This window comes from Nicotiana tomentosiformis, chromosome 1 (genome assembly GCF_000390325.3).
Source record: "Nicotiana tomentosiformis chromosome 1, ASM39032v3, whole genome shotgun sequence".
Taxonomy (NCBI): Eukaryota; Viridiplantae; Streptophyta; class Magnoliopsida; order Solanales; family Solanaceae; genus Nicotiana; species Nicotiana tomentosiformis.
Genome location: NC_090812.1, coordinates 35,960,357 through 35,970,151, shown reverse-complemented (window position 1 = coordinate 35,970,151; position 9,795 = coordinate 35,960,357).

Below are 9,795 nucleotides of genomic sequence, written 5' to 3'. Positions count from 1 at the left end.
GTAGAAAGGCTATTTCCAGAAGACCCTCAGCTCAACAGAAGAAACAATAATATCAAAAAAGAAACAAAAAAAAGGTCTGTAAAAACAAAAAAAACCAGCAAGGTAATAACAACATCGTAAGAGACAACAAATAAGTGAAAGGGCAACAACACAATATTATGCAAAACAACAAAATAATATGAACATAACATAGATTGCTAACAGACCTAGACAAAACTCTATCAGACTACCCGGTACAAAGAAGGAAAAACTCTCGACTACCCCTTAGCCAACAAACCTAATGCTTGACCTCCACACGTTCCTATCAAAAGCCATGTCCTCAGAAATCTGAAGCCGCGTCATGTCTTGCCTGATCACCTCGCCCCAATACTTCTTGGGCCACCCTCTACCTCTTCTCGTACCTGCCAAAGCCAACCGCTCGCACATCCTAACCGGGGCATATATGGTTCTCCTCCGCACGTGCCCGAATCATCTAAGCCTCGCTTCCTGTATCTTGTCGTCCACGGGAGCAACGCCTACCCTCTCCCGAATATCTTCATTCCTTATCTTATCTAGTTTAGTATGATCGCACATCCATCTCAACATCCTTATTTCGGCTACTTTTATCTTCTTGATATGTGAATTCTTTACTGGCCAACACTCAACCCCATATAACATAGCCGGTCTAACCATCGCTCTGTAGAACTTACCTTTGAGTTTTGGTGGCACCTTCTTGTCACACAGGACTCCAGACGCTAACCGCCATTTCATCCACACCACCCCAATACGATGCGTGACATCCTCGTCGATCTCCCCATTTCCCCATCTCTTAGGGATGACTTGTGAGTCGAGCCTCACTACTATGTCTGTTTCCCCTGTAACGCTGCTGAATTTACACTCCAGATATTCTGTCTTAGTCCTACTCAACTTGAAATCTTTGGACTCCAGGGCCTGCCTCCAAACCTCCAGTCTCTCATTAATGCTGCCTCGTGTCTCATCAATGAGAACTATATCATTAGCGAACAACATACACCATGACGCCTCCCCTTGAATATGGTGTGTTAGGGCGTCCATCGCCAGTGCAAATAAGAACGGGCTAAGCGCAGATCCTTGGTGTAGTCCCATAACCACCGAAAAAAGCTCTGAGTCATCTCTCACAGTCCTGACCCGAGTCTTAGCTCCATCATACATATCCTTTATCGATCTAATGTACGCTTCCGGCGCCCCTTTCACCTCCAGGATTCTCCAAAGAACGTCCCTAGGGACCTTGTCATACGCCTTCTCTAGGTCAATAAACACCATGTGCAAATCCCTTTTCATATCCATATACTGTCCCACCAACCTCCTGATAAAGTGAATAGCTTCCGTAGTAGAATATCGTGGCATGAACCCGAACTGGTTATCAGAAATAGACACTGCCCTTCTTACCCTCCCTTCCACTACCATCTCCCAAACTTTCATGGTATGACTTAACAACTTGATGCCCCTATTGTTGTTACAATTATGGATATCACCTTTGTTCTTATACAGCGGAATCATCATACTACATCTCCACTCATCTGGCATCTTCTTCGTCCTGAAAATAACATTAAACAGCCCAGTCAGCCACTCCAAGACTGCTCTACCTACATACCTCAAAAATTTTGTATAATTTTTGAGGTATGTGGGTAGAGCAGTCTTGGAGTGGCTGACTGGACTATTTAATATTATTTTCAGGACGAAGAGGATGCCAGATGAGAGAATTTTTTAGGTATGTGGGTAGAGCAGTCTTGGAGTGGTTGATTGGGCTGTTTAATGTTATTTTCAGGACGAAGAGGATGCCAGATGAGTGGAGATGTAGTATGATGATTCCGTTGTACAAGAACAAAGGTGATATATCATTGTTAAGATATATGATTAAGAATTAAAGTAGATCTTACTATAGATTATTTTGATGTTTTTCTCCCTTCTTTCAATTTCAACTCCAAAGAGTTCTCCTTTGTGATAAATGAGGAGTAAGTCTCTGTTTTGGCATGCACTAATAGGGAGGCGGCCTGCCAAGTTTGGCAGTGCACATAAAATTTCATGTACTGTGAAAATAAGAGGATAAAACACTTATGGGGTCTTGGTTTAGAAACTAAGTTATATTATAAATATATTATATTATGAATGTTCATTTAGTACTCCGTTGTAAATAAGCTTTCTGAAGAAGCTTATCTATATGAGACTCCGCCGTAAATATGTTTATCTATTTAGTACTCTAATGGAAATAAGTCTCCCGAAGAAGCTTATCCTTTCGGTACCCCGTTATGGATAAACATCACTCTCGATAGAATATTATCTATATGTAACGACCCAGTTGGTAGTTTTGAGCATTTGCACTTCGCTCGGTAGTTTACTGGTGTGAGTAGCTTCGTATGATGTATTGTGATTTGTGTGAATCGTCGGTTTGATTTTCAGATTATTCGGGACTGATTTGGAAGAATGATTCTCAACTAGGGAGCTTTAAATTTGAAAGAGTTGACCAAGTTTGACTTTTTAGCATTTGACCTCAGATTGGAATTTTTATGGTTCCGTTAGCTCCGTTGGGTGATTTTGGACTTAGGAGCGCATCCGGATTGTAATTTGGAGGTCTGTGGTTGAATTTAGCTTGAAATGGCGAAAGTTGAAATTTTGAAAAGTTTAATCGGGAGTGGACATTTTAATATCGGGGTCGAATTCGGATTCTGGAAGTTAGAGCACGTTCGTAATGTCGAATGTGACTTGTGTGCAAAATTTGAGGTCAATCGGACGTGATTTGATAGGTTTCGGCATCGGTTGTGGAAGTTTGAAGTTTCAAAGTTCATTGATTTTGAATTGAGGTGTGATTCGTCGTTCTGATGTTGTTATGTGTGTTTTGAGGCCTCGAGTAGGTCCGTGTTATGTTATGGGACTTGTTGGTATGTTGGACGTGGTCCCGAGAGGCCTCGATGAGTTTCGGACGGGTTTCGGGCTATTTGTTTTCCTTCATTCTTCATTGCTGGTTCTGCTGATGTCTGGTGCACCCAGTGTTCTTCGCGATCGCGGACTGAGGGATGCGATCGTGTAAGAGTAAAATTGAGGTTGAGTGTTTCTTCATCGCGTTCGCGAATATGGGTCCGCATTTGCATAGGTTACTGTAGATGGAGCATCGCATAGGTGTGCACGCGTTCGCATTGTAGAGCTGAGCTAGGAAGGTCTTCATGGCTTCTTCATCGCGTTCGCGAGCCTGGGGCAGCATTCCCGTAGGTTCTTTTCGAGACTGAGTAGTTGGTGCTTCGCGATCGCGTAGTGTATTTTCAGGGGCAATGCTTTTTCTTCTTCGCGATCACGAGGGTATTTCCGCGACCGCGATTCATTGATTCGCTCAGTCATTATAAAGTACTCTATTTCGAGGGTTTCGATCTTTTTTGCGTTTTGGGAGCTATAGAACTCGGATTGAGGTGATTCTTGAAGCAATTTTCACCTTATGGATTGGGGTAAGTGTTCTCTACTCAGTTTTGGTTATATTTCATGAATCTATCTTCGATTTTAGCGTTTGGTTGATGAATTTTAAAGGGGAAATTGGGGATTTTGGCCTAAAGTTTCATAATGTGAATTTTTGAGTTTTGAACATCGAATTGGAGTCAGATTTGAGTGAAACTAGTATGGTTGGACTCGTAATTGAATGGTTTGTTGGATTTTGTAAAAACTTTCGGGTTCCGAGGTGCGGTCCTGTGTTGGGCTTTTGGCCGATTTTGGACTTTCTTTTTCAAGATTTGATACTTTTCGATCAGGATTGGTTCCTTTTGCATTGTTTGATGTACTTGAGTTGTTTTGTGTTAGTTTCGGGCCGTTCGGAGATCATAACATGCGGGATGGCATCTTTGGAGCATCGTTTGGCTTGCTCGACATTGATATTGGCTTGTTCGAGGTAAGTAACTCTTCTAAACTTAGTGTTGAGGGTATGAAACCCCGTAATATGTGTTACATGATCGGTATTGAGGTGACACACATGCTAGGTGACGGGCGTGTGGGCGTGCACCATGTGAATTGGGACTCTGTTGCTTCTATGGCACTGTATAGTGGTCCTACTTTGTTGATATCCGTGTTTTCACCATGTGATAAAGTAGTTAAGTTGTCAATCATGCTAGATATCATGTTTAGGTTTTATGTCGATACTGTTGGGACCCATAGTGGCTATTTCTTGCTGTCATTTCACTGATTTCATTGATATTTCGTACTCAGTCATATTCATGCATTCATATCATATCTCAGTCTCAGTTGTTATTTATTGATACATCACATCAGTGTTGTCGGTCTAGTTTCAGGACATTGTGAGCCCGTGAGTGAGACTGGAGAGATTGATGACTAAGTGAGGTTGGGGCTTGTTTGTGAGGATATTGACACTATAGCACGTGAGTTGTCCGTGCAACACGTGAGTTGTCCGTGCTGATCCGGATATTGATATTATAGCACGTGAGTTGTCCGTGCGGATTATAGCGCTTGGGCTGTAGGAGCCCCTCCGGAGTCTGTACACCGATAGTGAGCGTCGTTGATTATATTGAGGGATGGATCTTCCCTGGACATGGATCTTGTCCGAAGCATTTATATACCTGGAGATGGATCTTCTCCATGGAGTCGGATTGGCCTTCCTCGGTACTGAGTGACTGATGGTCAGTGATATATATATATATTCCAGGATGGATCTTCCCTGTGTCGTATGAGCCATATACAGTACCGAGTGGTTGAGCATGATGAGTGAAAAGTGAGATTGAGTACTCTGAGAGTGTGAGTACATGATTTATCTCTGAGATACATGACATTGGCATGCACACATGACATACAAGCATAGAGATGTATTTTTCCTCATGTTGTACGGTATCACGTCATTTATGACTTTTTACACACATTGATATGTGGGCATAAAGAGGTATTTCACACTTGCTATCTAGAAAAAAAAATATCTTATTTATTGTGGAAAGGAGTTTGGGAAAAATCACAGTTTTCAAACATACTCGTATTTTGGCTTTTTCGGTAAAAGATTTGAATTTTCACTGAGATACTTGAAAAGAAATACCTAATTTTTTTCTGGAACTGTGAACAGACTGAGCCTTTTATTTCTGAAATACTCTTTTGTTACGTATACTATGCTGTTATGAACTATTATAGAATATTGGTGTTGGGCCCGACCTTTATGTTAGCTCGTCGCTACTTTCAACCTAAGGTTATATTTGTTACTTATTGAGTACATGTGGTCGGTTGTACTCATACTATATTTCTGCACCTTGCGTGCATATGTTGGCTGTTGATATTGCTGTGTTCGATGGGAGCTGGATTTGAATATATACGTGCGTCCCGGTTATAGCTGCCTTTAGTTCGTGATAGCCGTAGATCAATAAAATCCTGTTTATGTACTTTTCAAACAGACTATGTATTTATTTCATTTCAGCTTTGTAAACTCTATTCTTAGGAACTCATAATTTGTACTATCAGTTATTGGGGAATGTATTAGATTCAGATATTTCTTTACTTAAATTGCTTTATTAATTGTTGTTGGAATTGGTTAGTGGTTAATTGGCTTACCTAGCGGGTTGGATTAGGTTTCATCACGACTAGTCGAATTTTGGGTCGTGACACTTTTCCAGTCTCTGCTTTTGTCGATTTTGGAACTACTGGTAGTACTTGACAGAATCACCTCCCAAACCACTATTTTTTCACCAAATGGTTCATTGGTATCCAATATATCTCTAAAACTCCGAGCAATTGTTTCGATCGTTTGGCACTTAACCATAAGCGTTTTATCTCATATTATCAATTTTACTTTCCTTATAAATTTAGCATTGTTGCTCTGCTTTGATATATTTATGATGGTTATTTCAGTTGTTTGAAAATGTATATCAAACCTAAAGTGAGTTTTACGACGTCATAATAAAATTGTGGCTGGTACACCACTTGTTATTATTGGTAACAATATGTCTCTTGATCTGACATTTGTATGTAATGCATGACATAGGAATATTATTTCGATTTTTTCGGAGGTATCTATAAAGGATAACCCCGCTATACCAGAGTCGACTCTTTATGATATAGTCTTGAAAGCTTGTTCTTGTTTAGGATTTAGCTTTGATTGTGCTTCCTCAAACACTTATATGGCCTTTTAATTCTTAATACTATACTAACCTTTTTTACTTTGTATTCTATTTTTTTGAGCTCTAACGCAATTTTTATGGAATAAATTTATGTACCCTAAGATTTTGTTTTAACTTGAAAAATAATTTTATTCATATGATGAATTAAAAAAATAATTAAATTAGATTCTCTTGCTAAATAATTAATTGAAAGATTTAATTATTTAGTCTTAACATAAAAAATAATTTATTTTATGTTGAATCAGATTTTTAATATTAGTTCATCTCTTGTTTTGAATATTTAAACGTAATTATAAGTTTATCCACCATAAATTTTATTTTCAAAGAGTAAAAAGATCGATCTGACATTCTACTTTTAGATCTTTATGTTTGCAGAATCATTAGTGGTATTGACTCTTACCAAATATTTTTCTACATCATTCTCACATATTTATATTCTTAAATATTTTCTTAGTTGTTCTTTAATAGTTGGGTATATTTTTAAATATTACACAAAAAAGGATAATAAAAAAATATTATTTGAGTTGAAAAGCAGTTCAAGTATAATATAAAAATATATTACCGTGGAGATATATTGTTTTCTCAATTTTAACTATTTATGCAGTCCATTTAATATTATTTTTATTTTTTCTTGCTATTGGACATTATGGAGTGGTAATGTATTGCCAATACAGAGGATTCTTAAGGAATTGATTTTATTAAACCTTCCTACGTATTTTTAATAGAATTATTTTTTATTAATTTTAAAATCTTAAATATTTAAAAAAATTAACATATAAGGCATTGTAGTCCAAAAAAATAGGTTATTACAGTTATTCCTTTCCCTATAAGTTAGTTTGTTTAATATTTTATGGCTATTTTGGTCTATCAATATTGTATTCGTGCTTTTATAATAACTAGTATTTATGAACGTGTGTTGCACGTTAATAATGGCACGTGATAATTTAAACATTTATTTATATAAAGGAACAATAGAATTTAATTAATGAGAGAAATTTTATGTATAATAATACTGTTTGCAATAAATTTGTACAGAAAAATAAAACTGCAATCACAAACAACTATAAAGAAAAATATTTTATTGATAAACATTACAGGTTACAATTCTGTTTATCCCTTGAGTCTTCCCTTCGATTTGTTATCCGTAATTCGAGGGCCTTAGCGGCGTATTTCTCGAACATATGATGATATGCATCTTCTTGATGTATTTGATAATCAAGAAGCATATAGCAACACTCCATTTGGATCTTGAATGTTGCTAGAACTTTGAGCAAGACATATTTGACATGTCTTTGATCTCTAATGAATATTCCATGAATTTTTATGAAATTTCGAGATCGTATATGTGATATCTTTGTGCACTATGGGATTGTTGAGGTCATCTTTGAAGGATATATGTAGCCTTATTTATAGGCATGAATTAGGGTTTGGGTGGAGTAGCCACCAAGTAACCCTAATAGACTCCTATTATTTCAAGAGTCATTTTCAATTTAGGATTTATCTTGATCTATTAAAATTTCAGTGTCTACAGATGCCCCTTACTTCAAGGTTTGTTGAGGTGTAGGTTTGCTGAAACATGAAGACGAGACTTGAAGTACCCGACCATCACAACAGATAATCTTGAAACTTGAAGTTTTTGATATGCAGCAGGAAAAGATGAATGGCAGAACTGGTCCCACTGGGCGTGCCAATTTGTTTGCAATAAATTTGTACAGAAAATAAAACTTAAATCACAAACAACTATAAAGAAAAAGATTTTATTGATAAATATTGCAGGTTACAACTCTGTTTATCCCTTGATTCTTCCCTCTGATTTGTTATCCGTAATTCGAGGGCATTAGCGGCGTATTTCTCGAACATAGGATGATATGCATCTCCTTGATGTATTTGATGATAAAGAAGCATATAGCAACACTCCATTTGGATCTTGAATGTTGCTAGAACTTTGAGAAAGACATATTTGACATGTCTTTGATCTCTAATGAATATTTCATGAATTTTTATGGAATTTTGAGATCGTATATGTGATCTCTTTGTGCACTATGGGATTGCTGAGGTCATCTTTGAAGGACATATGTAGCCTTATTTATATGCATGAATTAGGGTTTGGGTTGAGTAGCTACCAAATAACCCTAATAGACTCCTAATATTTCAAGAGTCATCTTGAATTTAGGATTTATCTTGATCTGTTATAATTTCAGTGTCTACAAATACAACAATCATCTAAATGCCGAAAATTATTATATTAGCATAATACATAAATTTAAAATAAAAGAACATTATCAAAACTTACACAAATGATCAATTGTGTCATGTTAGTTGGATAATTATGTATTATAGTTTAAAAGTATTTAATGTGATAGTATCTTAACGAACATTTCTTGTGGACAATATTTTTTTGTGTATGTTTTCTCCTAATGCTTTGGTTACTCTGCCTTAACCAGAACTCTTGTTGTCGATCTTGATATCTCTCTTGAAAGCGCAACATACAGTTGTTCGTGCAAGAAAATATATTGCGGTAAATATAGTCCAATATTTATGATATTTGTCCTTGTGCTTTATTTATTATATTTGCAAAACATAAATATACTAAAATTTATTTTCACACAAGTTTAAAAGAATATTCCTTAGTTTCGGAAGACGAAAGTTGAATTCAGGGATAAGAATATACTTAGAATCGCATTGATCAAAATCTTAATTTTTGCATGTATGACGTTATTGTCAAAACTTCTATGTACCATATGTGTGCTATTACATAAGCTATACGGCGTATTTAAGTTTTTCAGTAGCATGACGAGCATATTTTTCTTCAAAATCAACTTATATACAATGGAAGATCAATTTTAACTTAGTCTATTATATAAACGGTGACACTAACATATGTAATAAATAATAAACTTGACAACAAACATGTATGGTAGAAGGACATTTGGTATTAAAGTATTTAAGTATTCTTCTTGATAGTAATTATTTGTATCATTTTCTGCTGAGTCAAAAACAGAAAAATATTTTGTTTTTACTATAAAATTTTGCAATCAACCTTTTATTTAGTTGATCAGCATATTCATTTCTGCTAGCTAAGATATCTTTTTAGTTCTATCATGCGATTTGCATAAATTGCATTTTAATCTAATGATAGAAATATTTCTCTTATTAAATGCATTACGATTACCATTGGGATTGACAATCAAGTGTTTAGAAAGAACCAAATCATCTTTTATTGGATGCTCTTCTTCGTTTCTGACATGAAGCAAGAAGACACTGAATATTGGATTTGTTCTTACTATATATTTCTTGTTAGTTAAATCTTTTTCATTTGAGGCCAAAGTATAACTCTCTGCTTTTGTTAATTTTGGAACTACAGGTAGTACATGACATAAATCACATCCCAAACCATTATTTTCTACAAAACGGTTCATTAATATCCAATTTATCTCTAGAACTCCATGCAATTATTTCGATCGTTTGACACTTAGCCATAAGTGTTTCATCCCATATTATCAATTTTGCTTTCCTTATAAATTTATCACTATTGCTCTGCTTTGATATTGTCACGACCCAAAATCTCACCCGTCGTGATGGAGCCTATCTCAAAACTAGGCAAGCCGACAATCTCAATAAACCACGTATTCTTTTAAATTTGAAAAGAGAATGATTAAATTTAGCAGAAGAAATCTCACAAGTACAA